This window comes from Pseudophryne corroboree, unplaced genomic scaffold (genome assembly GCF_028390025.1).
Source record: "Pseudophryne corroboree isolate aPseCor3 unplaced genomic scaffold, aPseCor3.hap2 scaffold_429, whole genome shotgun sequence".
Taxonomy (NCBI): Eukaryota; Metazoa; Chordata; class Amphibia; order Anura; family Myobatrachidae; genus Pseudophryne; species Pseudophryne corroboree.
In genome coordinates, this window is record NW_026970061.1 from 381917 (window position 1) to 394767 (window position 12851).

Here is a 12851-nt window from a genome sequence, read left to right on the forward strand (position 1 = left end):
TGTATCTTTACATATTTGAAGATATTAATAATATCTCCTCTTAGGCACCTCTTTTCTAGTGTATACATATTCAGCCTAGTAAGTCTTTCCTTATAGTCCAGTACTTTTAGGCCTTTAATCAATTTAGTCTTCAGGATCTCTCGGACTTCCATGAGCAGCAGAGTAGTGCAATGGAAGGATGCTGGGCGCATAACCCAGAGGTCGATTAATCGAAACTATCCTCTGCTATGTGCATTTTTTTTTATAATTAAAGTAATCAAAAACTGGGATTGATATTTTGGCTCTCTTATTTTTACTTAAAGTACAATAACTTTTATCATTTTAATTTGTTTTAATAGTATATTGACAGCATTGTTTTCTTTAAAAAATCCACTTAATTTTCTTTACCCTATTACTGAAATGGTAATTGACAAAAACAAACTACATTGTCACCAGAAGAGCAATGCAAAATGTACAAGTGATATATTAAAATCATCTTCCATCTTGAATTTCAATGATGCATTGGGACAACAATTTTGTGAGAAACATCTTCACCCATAAAGAAAGATTTTCTTAATTCCTTATCTGTGTGCTGATTAGATATTACCTTGTTTTCACATTAAACAGACTTCCACATGAGAAAGCAGCAAGGATGCAGTAACGTTTATGTTTCCTGGTGTCAACCTGTATTATTTCAGTAGACATTGAAATGAGGATGCATCTTGCTGCCTTTCCAATGTAGCAAGTTTAATTCAGTAATAGGTGAAAAAACATTCCTACAAAGGTGTTAATCAGAGACTTGGCTTTGTGGACACTTTTCAGAGAGCAAATTTGTTAGCATAAAAATAAAGTCAGAAAATGAAGAGCTGTTTAATCACTCAATTGGACTTTTCTGCCAGCATAATTTTTTTTTCTCTGCAACCCACTGCTAAATTGTGCTTCCTAGCTGTTTTTTATAAAATCACTTAATCAAATCTAACTCTGATTACATCAGAGAAGGCCAGGTACCCTACACCATAAGAGGGGGTTTGAAATTTTGACTTGTCTACTTAAAGATCACCAAAATCTGATCACAAGGTCAATTACATCCCTGGGTGGGATTGAACCACCAACCTTTTGGTTAATAGCCAAACATGCTAACCGATTGCACCACAGAGACACCTCGTAAAAGTCCATTCTGACAAAGGCTAATAAGCATTCATCTAGAACGTTTACTAGAAAAACTTTAAAAAGTCAATAATCTGGAGAGTTTTTGTAAGAAACACATTGCTACTTTCCCATGATGAGTGAGTGCTTCAGGATCTCTTGCACTTACATGAGCAGCAGAGTACTGCAATGGAAGCATGCTGGGCCCATAACCCAGATGTAGGCAGATTGAAACTATCTTCTGCTATATGCATTGTTTTTTGTTAATTAAAGTAATCCAAAACTGGGATTGATATTTTGGCTCTTTTATTTTTACTTAAAGTACAATAACTTTTACCATTTTAATTTGTTTTAATAGTAAATTGACAGTATTGTTTTCTTTCAAAAATCCACTTAATTTTCTTTACCCTATTATTAAAATGGTAATTGACAAAAACAAACTACATTGTCACCAGAAGAGCAGTATAAAATGTACAAGTGATATATTAAAATCATCATTCCAGCTTGAATTTCAATGATGCTTTGGTGCAACAATTTTGTGAGAAACATCTTCACCCATAAAGAAAGATTTTCTTAATTCCTTACCTGTGTGCTGATTAGATATCACCTTGTTTTCACATTAAACAGACTTCCCCATGAGGAAGCAGCAAGGATGCAGTGACGTTTATGTTTCCTGGTGTCAACCTGTATTATTTCAGTAGACATTGAAATGAGGATGCATCTTGCTGCCTTTCCAATGAAGCAAGTTTAATTCAGTAATAGGTGAAAAACCATTCCTACAAAGGTGTTAATCAGAGACTTTACTTTGTGGACACTTTTCAGAGAGCAAATTTGTTAGCATAAACATAAAATCAGAAAATGAAGAGCTGTTTAATCACTCAATTGGACTTTTCTGCCAGCATAGTTTTTTTTCTCTGCAACCCACTGCTAAATTGTGCTTCCTAGCTGTTTTTTATAAAATCACTTAATCAAATCTAACTCTGATTACATCAGAGAAGGCCAGGTACCCTACACCATAAGAGGGAGTTTGACATTTTGACTTGTCTACTTAAAGATTACCAAAATCTAATCACAAGGTCAATTACATCCATGGGTGGGATTGAACCACCAACCTTTTGGTTAATAGCCAAACATGCTAACCGATTGCACCACAGAGACACCTCGTAAAAGTATATACTGACAAAGGCTAATAAGCATTCATCTAGAACGTTTCCTAGAAAAACTTTAAAAAGTCAATAATCTGGAGAGTTTTTGTAAGAAACACATTGGTACTTTCCCATGATGAGTGAGTGCTTCAGGATCTCTTGCACTTACATGAGCAGCAGAGTACTGCAACGGAAGCATGCTGGGCCCATAACCCAGAGGTAGGCAGATTGAAACTATCCTCTGCTATATGCATTGTTTTTTGTTAATTAAAGTAATCCAAAACTGGGATTGATATTTTGGCTCTTTTATTTTTATTTAAAGTACAATAACTTTTACCATTTTAATTTGTTTTAATAGTATATTGACAGTATTGTTTTCTTTCAAAAATCCACTTAATTTTCTTTACCCTATTATTAAAATGGTAATTGACAAAAACAAACTACATTGTCACCAGAAGAGCAGTACAAAATGTACAGGTGATATATTAAAATCATCTTTCCAGCTTGAATTTCAATGATGCTTTGGTGCAACAATTTTGTGAGAAACATCTTCACCCATAAAGAAAGATTTTCTTAATTCCTTACCTGTGTGCTGATTAGATATCACCTTGTTTTCACATTAAACAGACTTCCCCATGAGGAAGCAGCAAGGATGCAGTGACGTTTATGTTTCCTGGTGTCAACCTGTATTATTTCAGTAGACATTGAAATGAGGATGCATCTTGCTGCCTTTCCAATGAAGCAAGTTTAATTCAGTAATAGGTGAAAAACCATCCCTACAAAGGTGTTAATCAGAGACTTGGCTTTGTGGACACTTTTCAGAGAGCAAATTTGTTAGCATAAACATAAAATCAGAAAATGAAGAGCTGTTTCGTCACTAAATTGGACTTTTCTGCCAGCATAATTTTTTTTCTCTGCAACCCACTGCTAAATTGTGCTTCCTAGCTGTTTTTTTATAAAATCACTTAATCAAATCTAACTCTGATTACATCAGAGAAGGCCAGGTACCCTACACCATAAGAGGGGGTTTGAAATTTTGACTTGTCTATTTAAAGATCACCAAAATCTGATTACAAGGTTATTTACATCCCTGGGTGGGATTGAACCACCAACCTTTTGGTTAATAGCCAAACATGCTAACCGATTGCGCCACATAGACACCTTGCAAAAGTAGATACTGACAAAGGCTAATAAGCATTTATCTAGAACGTTTCCTAGAAAAACTTTAAAAAGTCAATAATCTGGAGAATTTTTGTAAGAAACACATTGGTACTTTCCCATGATGAGTGAGTGCTTCAGGATCTCTTTCACTTACATGGGCTATTAACCAAAAGGTTGGTGGTTCAATCCCACCCAGGGATGTAATTGACCTTGTGATCAGATTTTGGTGATCTTTAAGTAGACAAGTCAAAATGTCAAACCCCCTCTTATGGTGTAGGGTACCTGGCCTTCTCTGACGTAATCAGAGTTAGATTTAATTAAGTGATTTTATAAAAAACAGCTAGGAAGCACAATTTAGCAGTGGGTTGCAGAGAAAAAAATAACATTTTAAACCTACCGGTAAATTTTTTTTCTCGTAGTCCGTAGAGGATGATGGGGACTCCGTAAGGACCGTGGGGGATAGACGGGCTCCGCAGCAGACATGGGCACTTTAAGAAAGACTTTAGATCTGGGTGTGCACTGGCTCCTCCCTCTATGCCCCTCCTCCATACCTCAGTTAGAGAAACTGTGCCCAGAGGAGACGGACAGTACGAGGAAAGGATTTTTGTTAATCCAAGGTCAAGATTCATACCAGCCACACCAATCACACCGTATAACTTGTGATATACTACCCAGTTAACAGTATGAAAACAACATAGCATCAGTCCAAGACCGATGAAAACTAACATATAACCCTTATGTAAGCAATAACTATATACAAGTCTTGCAGAAGTAGTCCGCACTTGGGACGGGCACCCAGCATCCTCTACGGACTACGAGAAAAAGATTTACCGGTAGGTTTAAAATCTTATTTTCTCTTACGTCCTAAAAGATGCTGGGGACTCCGTAAGGACCATGGGGATTATACCAAAGCTCCCAAACGGGCTCCTGCGGATGACTCTGCAGCACCGATTGAGCAAACAGGAGGTCCTCCTCAGCCAGGGTATCAAACTTATAGAACTTTGCAAAGGTGTTTGAACCCGACCAAGTAGCAGCTCGGCACAGCTGTAGTGCCGAGACCCCCGGGCAGCTGCCCAAGAAGAGCCCACCTTCCTAGTGGAATGGGCCTTGACTGAATTAGGCAACGGCAATCCCGCCATAGAATGCGCCTGCTGAATCGTGTTACAGATCCAGAGAGCAATAGTCTGATTTGAAGCAGGGGTGCCAATCTTGTTGGCTGCATACAGGACAAACAGTGCTTCTGTTTTTCTGACTCTAGCCGTTCTGGCCACGTAAATTTTCAAAGCCCTGACCACATCAAGGGACTCGGAATCCTCCAAGTCACGCGTAGCCACAGGCACCACAATAGGTTGGTTCATATGAAAGGATGAGTCCACTTTTAGCAGGAATTGAGGACGGGTCTGCAATTCCGCTCTATCCATATGGAAAACCAGATAGGGGATTTTATGTGATAAAGCTGCTAATTCCGACACTCGCCTAGCGGAAGCCAAGGCTAATAACATGACCACCTTCCAAGTGAGATATTTAAACTCCACCATTTTAAGTGGTTCAAACCATAACCTTAACACCACGTTAAGGTCCCAAGGGACCACCGGAGGTACAAAAGGAGGCTGAATATGCAGTACTCCCTTCACAAAAGTTTGTACTTACTTCAGGAAGAGAGGCCAATTCCTTTTGAAAGAAAATGGATAAGGCCAAAATCTGAACCTTAATAGAGCCTAATTTTAGGCCCAAATTCACTCCAGTTTGTAGGAAGTGAAGGAAGTGGCCCAGGTGGAATTCTTACGTATGAGCATTCCTGGCCTCACACAAAGAAACATATTTTCGCCATATACAGTGATAATGTTTAGATGTCACGTCCTTCCTAGCCTTTATTAGCGTAGGAATGACCTCATCTGGAATACCCTTTTCCGCTAGGATCCGGCGTTCAACCGCCATGCCGTCAAACGCAGCCGCGGTAAGTCTTGGAACAGACAGGGCCCCTGTTGCAACAGGTCCTGTCTTAGAGGAAGTGGCCACGGATCTTCTGTGAGCATTTCCTGCAGATCTGGATACCAGGTCCTTCGCGGCCAATCTGGAACAATGAGAATTGTTCTTACTCCTCTTTTTCTTACTATTATCAACACCTTGGGTATAAGAGGTAGAGGAGGAAATACATAGACCGACCGGAACACCCACGGTGTCACTAGGGCGTCTACAGCTACTGCCCGAGGGTCTCTTGACCTGTTGCAATACCTCTGTAGCTTTTTGTTGAGGCGGGACGCCATCATGTCTATCTGGAACAGTCCCCACCGACTTGCAATCTGTGCGAAGACTTCCTGATGGAGTCCCCACTCTCCTGGATGTAGGTCGTGTCTGCTGAGGAAGTCTGCATCCCAGTTGTCCACTCCCGGAATGAACACTGCTGACAGTGCGCTTTGATAAAGCTAAATATTTATCTTATTTAAAACCCTTTGTGAGGTCTAAGAACACTGTACGCTATTTGCGTATGGAGTACTGTAAGGGTACGCTCGTTGCGTAACAATCGCTTAGCCGTGGTCGAGACGCTCAAGCGTCACGTTCGCTCACGGCCAAGAGATCACAGGCAGGCACGCTATTGGCTGCTGACTAACGTAATGGTTCGCTATAGCATAACGGACGCTGTATCGGGAGCGGGCTGCTCGAGCGATACAGACGCTCACGAGAATACGCTGTTGGTATCGGGCACACTTATAGGTGAGCGACTACCGTAATGCTACGCTATCAGCGTAGCGGACGCTCGAGACCACGAGGAGATCACGAGCGGCGCCGACGCTCACAATGTTAAACCTTTATGTCTAAACCACAAACAATGTAATTTGCTGTAAAACCTTAGTGTAGAGATAGGGTGTAAATGCAACACTGTATAACCTTATTAACTCAAAAGCTGTTCGAGCGTCACCGACGCTCTGAGAATACTTAACACTATAAGAAATACACAAATACCGTGCTTAGGGTCCAACGCCTAATATATATATTATGAATGTTATACTTGCAAAAGAATTAATACAATACAAGTCATACACTACAATATAACATAGACTAACTAACCAGGTAACTACACAGTAAATACAATACAAGTACGTTTAAGAGAAAATGAGAGAAAGAGAAGAGAGAGAGAGAAAGATATGGCCCATAATAACAAGAAAAGACAATATGATTACGGAGAAAACTTACGCACAAAGGAAACGATCGCATGCGCCTCTGGACATCCAGCTCCCGATTTTCAGCAATGATAACCGATGAAGAGTGAGTGCTGGATGTGATCGGCCTGTCTATTTATGCCCCACACACAATACAATTCAATGGTCCCTACAATCTCATTGTTCATTGGACACAGGAATTCGTCTTCGCATTATAACAAAAGGTCATAGGTTGATTCATACAGGTGGGCTGTGACTATTTCCAACAGCTCAGGTGGGAGGGAAACTGGGTTTCCCGCCGCATGGATAAGTAAGTGCAAATACAGTAAATGTTCATAAACTTCTTATGTCCATAACTATTCGCACGAGCGATTGATCCGCTTCAAACCAACACCGGAATATTGCTAATTAAATACTCTTCCGATGGATACTAAACACCACTGTATTACTCCTGTCTGACCCTTCGTATCAAACAATGAGGGATCTCTCTGTCCAGGAACATACTACATTAACTAAACTTTCAGAATCTATCAAAGGGACCATAATCTACAAAATGCATTATATGGTGAAAATATGTAACGAAAGAGTCGCCCGCTAGACGCACACAATCTCTACCGTAAATGTGCATACCGTGTGCCTGCGGGTGCCCGCAACAGCGAGTATGCGCACGCACGGTAGAGCGCACGCATGCGCAGCAGGGACACATATGAGGTGCAAATATGGCAGTGTGCATCGTGATATTTTTCTGACTTTGACAGTCCACCCTTTGGCAGTCAACAATAACTGCCACTTCCTAAAACATTTCAAAAAGAGAAAAATATATGTCAGGGGTTAATACATTTACATGGTTGGGTAGGGGAGGAGAGGAGAAGGTAGGAAAAGGGTATGACCTAGTGAGATAGCAGAAGCATGTGTGTATGAATCCATGTTTGGGGGGTCATGTATCATCGTGCCGTACGTGTTTTAAATCAAGCTTTGAGGTATTGCGAAGTATACATTTGAATTCCTTCTTATCCCGTGGTACGGGTCTGTGGATGGGCTGTCAAACTTTACCGAGCTTTTTTCGGATTTTGGTTGTAACAAAAATGGGGAGCACATTTTAGTTGATGATACATGAATGGGGGAATATGTGATTGCTGATATCTGTGCCTGTATTCCCTATACTATGTGTGTAATTACCTGAAGGTTGTAGAGATGAAGAAAATACATAGTTACGGTAAATGCAGTGGTATTCTATGTCAGGTTAATGAACATTCGTCGATTGAGGTCTTGTTTGGTGTCTGTTGAATGCAGTCTTCTTTGTGCTTTTGCCCATAAGGTGCGAGCAAAAAGCTTTGTCAATGTCCATAGATTTACAAAAGTGTTGGGCTAGAGTAATTTTAAAATTTCTAGGGAAACTGGGGATCTATGGCATAGTTCATCAAAAATCTGTGTATAAGGTTGTCAAAACTTCTTCTTTAATCCATCTGTTGTCTGTATATCGGCTCATCAAATTCCTCGTCCAAGTGGGTCTTTTTACCTCAGAGGAAAACGGAAAAACAGGTGAAAGAAACGGACCGTAGAAATCGCATTACAATTTCCTCACTCCTTAAACTCATCACCCTGGTACTTCGTTTGCACTTCGTTAAAGCCTGACCGCATCTAAATATCAAGCCAATCGTTATGATAACACCTAAGATACATAGGAGAAACTTCCCTACATCCATTATAACTCCTTGAGCCCATTCTCCTAAACCGGAGAACCAATTTCGCGGGTTCAACCATGACACCCAACTAGTCAGCTCATTACTCACAGCAGCAAGGGTGAGATTGTGTCTCCTGCGAAATTCCCACTTCAATTGGAGAATATCGTCCATCTTTTGGTCTATGACCTCGACCGGGTCCTCGGTACTATTCGTTATATATGTGCAGCATTTCACGCCGTACTGCGTTGCCAGTGTGACACAATATCCACCTGTTACTGCTGTGAGATAATTGAGAATCATTCTATGCTGAACTAGTTCTGTTTTATAAGCTTGAAGTTCTCTTCCAGTATACCTAAACGTGTCATCATACATTTCTGTGATATTGTCTAACAAATTTGCGAGCGCAGATATGTATTTATAATTCAACACTCCTCTGGCGGTGCGAGTGAGGTCTAACGCAAGTAGAAACTGAATCCCGGTGGATTCATGGATCATGTCAGAGGCCGGGTGCTCTGTTCTTTCTATCAGGTGCCGTTTAACTACGTGCTCGTAATGGGTGTGAGTATAAGGAGTTTGGGCAACACGGTGTATGTCTTTCATTTTGGCATGTGATACAGTCATTACCTCAGGCAATACTTTTCCAATATAACACAATCCTTCAGAGTTTGGGGCAAGCCACTTATACGCCTTCCTCCCGCATATGAAATATGCATCATCGGGGAGAACATATGGGACGGAGTAGGACATAACCATATTACACATTTTCCATGTGAAATCTCCTAACCCTAATTCTCCCATCTGTCTAGTACACGTATCAGCTTGTACGATATGTGCACAGTATCCTGGTGATACCTCTCCAACTCTCGTAATCCTACTTCCTAGGGTATACCTATACCGGAAAGATTTTCCTCTACTGGCTATGTGGCGTATAAGCTCTGTATCTGTCGGCATTCTATCTGCTCTATATGAAAAGGTCATGGTTTGGTTACTCCATGACACTTCCCAATTTCCCGGCTTTCGGGGATTGGAAATGTTAAAACATATGAGGGATCTATCCACATGATATTGGTGGAGCTTCAAACTAGGAGGACTGGAGATATTAAACCTCCTGTCCACCGGTCTCCCACCACTTAGCTCAAGTACCTCCCCTATCGTTAAAGGAAATGGTACTAGTCCTGATTTGCTATGACCTTGAGGTACTTGAGAGCATACCCAACAATCTGTTTGATTTAACACGCTACCCACTAAGGAGTGATAGTCACTCAAGGGATGCCGGTCCATGTGGATATTAAAACTGGATTGGCATTTCTTAATGCACCCATCCTCGACTACGTTGTCACAGAGCCTACAGATACAGTTTTCTTCAGCTAACAATCCTTCACAATTCCTTCTATTGTCAATGCTATCGGATCGTTTTCTGATACTCGCCTTTGCTTGTTGATTATGTTGTTCTCGGAAAACTACGCCTCCATCTCTGTCATCAGAACCCATTCCAGAACCTCTCTCGACCTCCATGGTACTCTCGCCGGAACAGACTGCTCTGGTCAACATCATGGTCAACAGGAAAATCCGGATCACAGTCTCTTGGGGCAAGTCCATCTTATAGGAGGAAACGAAGAAGAATGAGAAGGGGGGGGAAATAATTTGAGGGAGAGGGGATGGGAAGTTGGAGAAAAACAATAAAAGGGAACAGGGAATCGACAACTGCTTTTGATCTTGTGATTTTCAATGCTCAGGTGCCGCCTCAGTCCTCCTGGAACAGACACTCCAGTGATACAACGTCCTCTACCGTCTGTTCCTTATCACGGGACCTCTCTGGATCAGCAACCTTCTTACAATGGGACGAATGAACCCAAGTCTCTCTCTCGGCAACTTTCAATGCTGTAGTGCTAGTCAATAAGACTTGGTATGGTCCTTCCCATCTGTCAATAAGGCAACCTGAGCGTAGAAAATTTTGTATCATTACATACTCCCCAGGTTCAATGTCATGACAATTACTTTCTGGTAAATCAGGAATCACCAACTTCAAATTATTATTTTGATTCCTTAGCTGTTTACTCATATTAACCAGGTACTTTACAGTCACTTCATTGTTACACTTCAAATCATCCTGAGGGTTAATCATAACATGCGGTTGTCGACCAAACAAGATTTCAAAAGGGGACAGATTAAGAGGGGACCTGGGAGTGGTTCTGATGCTGTACAGTACAATGGGTAAAGCTTCTGGCCATGTCAATCCTGTTTCTGCCATAACTTTGCTCAAATTATTTTTAATAGTGCTATTCACTCTTTCCACCTTCGCACTCGCCTGTGGACGGTATGGAGTGTGCAGCTTGCTATCAATTCCCATCAACTTACACATTCCTTGAAAGACATCACCTGTAAAATGGGTACCCCTATCACTTTTGATAATTCTAGGGATACCATATCTACATACAAATTCCTGCACAATTTTCTTAGCAGTAAACATAGCGGTATTTGTGGCCGCCGGGAATGCTTCAACCCAATTTGAGAACACATCTATACAAACAAGTACATATTTCAAATTTCGACAAGGGGGTAATTGAATGAAGTCAATCTGTATTGCCTGGAAAGGACCGCCTGCAGGTGGGATATGAGATGGTTCTGTTGGTATTGCCTTTCCGATATTCTTTCTCAAACAGGTAAGGCATGACATTGCTCTCTTACTTGCATGAGATGAAAATCCTGGGGCGCACCAATATGCTCTTACCAACTTGCACATTCCTTCCTTGCCCAGATGAGTCAGCCCGTGAGCTGCCTCAGCTAAACATGGAAGATATGCTCTGGGGGCCACCGGTTTACCTTGTCCATCCGTCCAGAGTCCTGAGGACTCCTGGCCATATCCCTTCGCCTTCCAGACTGCCTTTTCCTGTGTGGAACACAAATTTTGCATTTCACACAACTTCTGTGTGTTGATGGTATTAAATACCATCAGTTGTGTGGTGTCTGTCTGTCTGGGGGTACCAGCTGCTAACTTAGCTGCTTCATCTGCTCGGCTGTTACCAAGTGATACTGGGTCCTAGCTATATGTGTGTGCTTTACACTTGATAACAGCCACTCTGTCGGGTTCCTGTATCGCTGTTAGAAGCCTTTTGATGTGAGCTGCATGCGCTACCGGTGTACCAGCTGCCGTCATGAAATTTCTGAGGCGCCATAGGGCTCCGAAATCATGGACTACCCCGAATGCGTATCTAGAGTCGGTGTAGATATTGGCTGATTTGCCCTTAGCCAATTCACATGCTCTGGTTAGGGCGACCAGTTCAGCAACCTGGGCTGAGTGAGGTGGGCCTAGCGGTTCCGCTTCTATGGTGCCTTGGTCATCTACGACTGCGTATCCAGTACACAAGTCTCCCGAGTCTGACTGTCTGTGACAACTACCGTCCGTGTAGAAAGTTAGATCTACATTTTCCAGCGGGTTGTCACTGATGTCAGGCCTTGCGGTAAAATTTTGGGTCAAATATTCCATACAATCATGTGTGTCCTCCTGTGTGTTAAATTCTCCTTCCCCACCACTCTCATCCTCCACCCTTTGTGCCTGTCCAGGCACACCTGGGAGATATGTTGCAGGATTTAATGCACTGCATCTCCTTATGGTGATGTTTACGGGGGCCATTAGTGCCAATTCCCATCTTGTAAACCGCGCTGATGAGACGTGCCTGGTTTGGGCAGAATTTAGCAAGGCTGACACTGCATGTGGTGTATGAATTGTGAGGTTGTGACCTAGCACTACATCTTCGCTTTTCGTTACTAGCAATGCTATCGCAGCGACGCTTCGCAAGCATGTGGGGAGGGATCGCGCTACCGTGTCTAGCTGAGCGCTGTAGTATGCTACTGGCCTGCTGGCATCACCGTGCTTTTGGGTTAAGACGCCTGCCGCGCAACCAGCACTTTCTGTTCCGTACAGCTCAAAGGGTTTCCCATAGTCTGGCATACCTAATGCTGGTGCCTGCGTTAGGCACTGTTTAAGTCTCTCAAATGCCATCTCGGACTCGTCTGTATGCGAAATCCGATCAGGTTTGTTTGAGGAGACCATCTCCTGCAGAGGTAACGCTAGAATGGAAAACCCTGGGATCCAGTTACGGCAATACCCACACATTCCTAAAAATGTTCTGATCTGTTGCTGGGTTTTTGGCAGAGTCATGTCTCTAATTGCTTGAATTCTATCAGTGGTCAGGTGTCTCAGTCCTTGTGTTAGACAGTGTCCCAAATATTTTACCTTAGTTTGGCATAATTGCAACTTGTCTTTGGAAACCTTGTGTCCTGTGTCTGAAAGATGAAACAGGAGCTGTTTCGTATCCTTCAGGGATGCTTCCAATGAATCAGAACACAGTAGTAGATCATCCACGTACTGTATTAATACTGATCCACTCTCTGGTTGGAAAGACTGTAAACAATCATGCAAAGCCTGGGAAAATATACTTGGACTGTCTATGAAACCTTGTGGTAATCGAGTCCATGTGTATTGGACTCCTCTGTATGTGAATGCAAACAAATATTGGCTGTCAGGGTGCAGAGGTACCGAAAAGAAAGCGGAGCAGAGGTCAATAACAGTG

The 12851-nt window shown here is 42.1% G+C and overlaps 1 non-coding gene across 1 annotated transcript; it reads right to left on the bottom strand.

Annotated features, from left to right (window-relative positions):
• Nucleotides 1-1064: 1064 nt before the first annotated feature.
• Nucleotides 1065-1138, bottom strand: TRNAN-AUU (transfer RNA asparagine (anticodon AUU)). Its single transcript has one exon. It is a non-coding gene; the product is annotated as a tRNA-Asn (tRNA).
• Between the last annotated feature and the right edge of the window lie 11713 nt (nucleotides 1139-12851).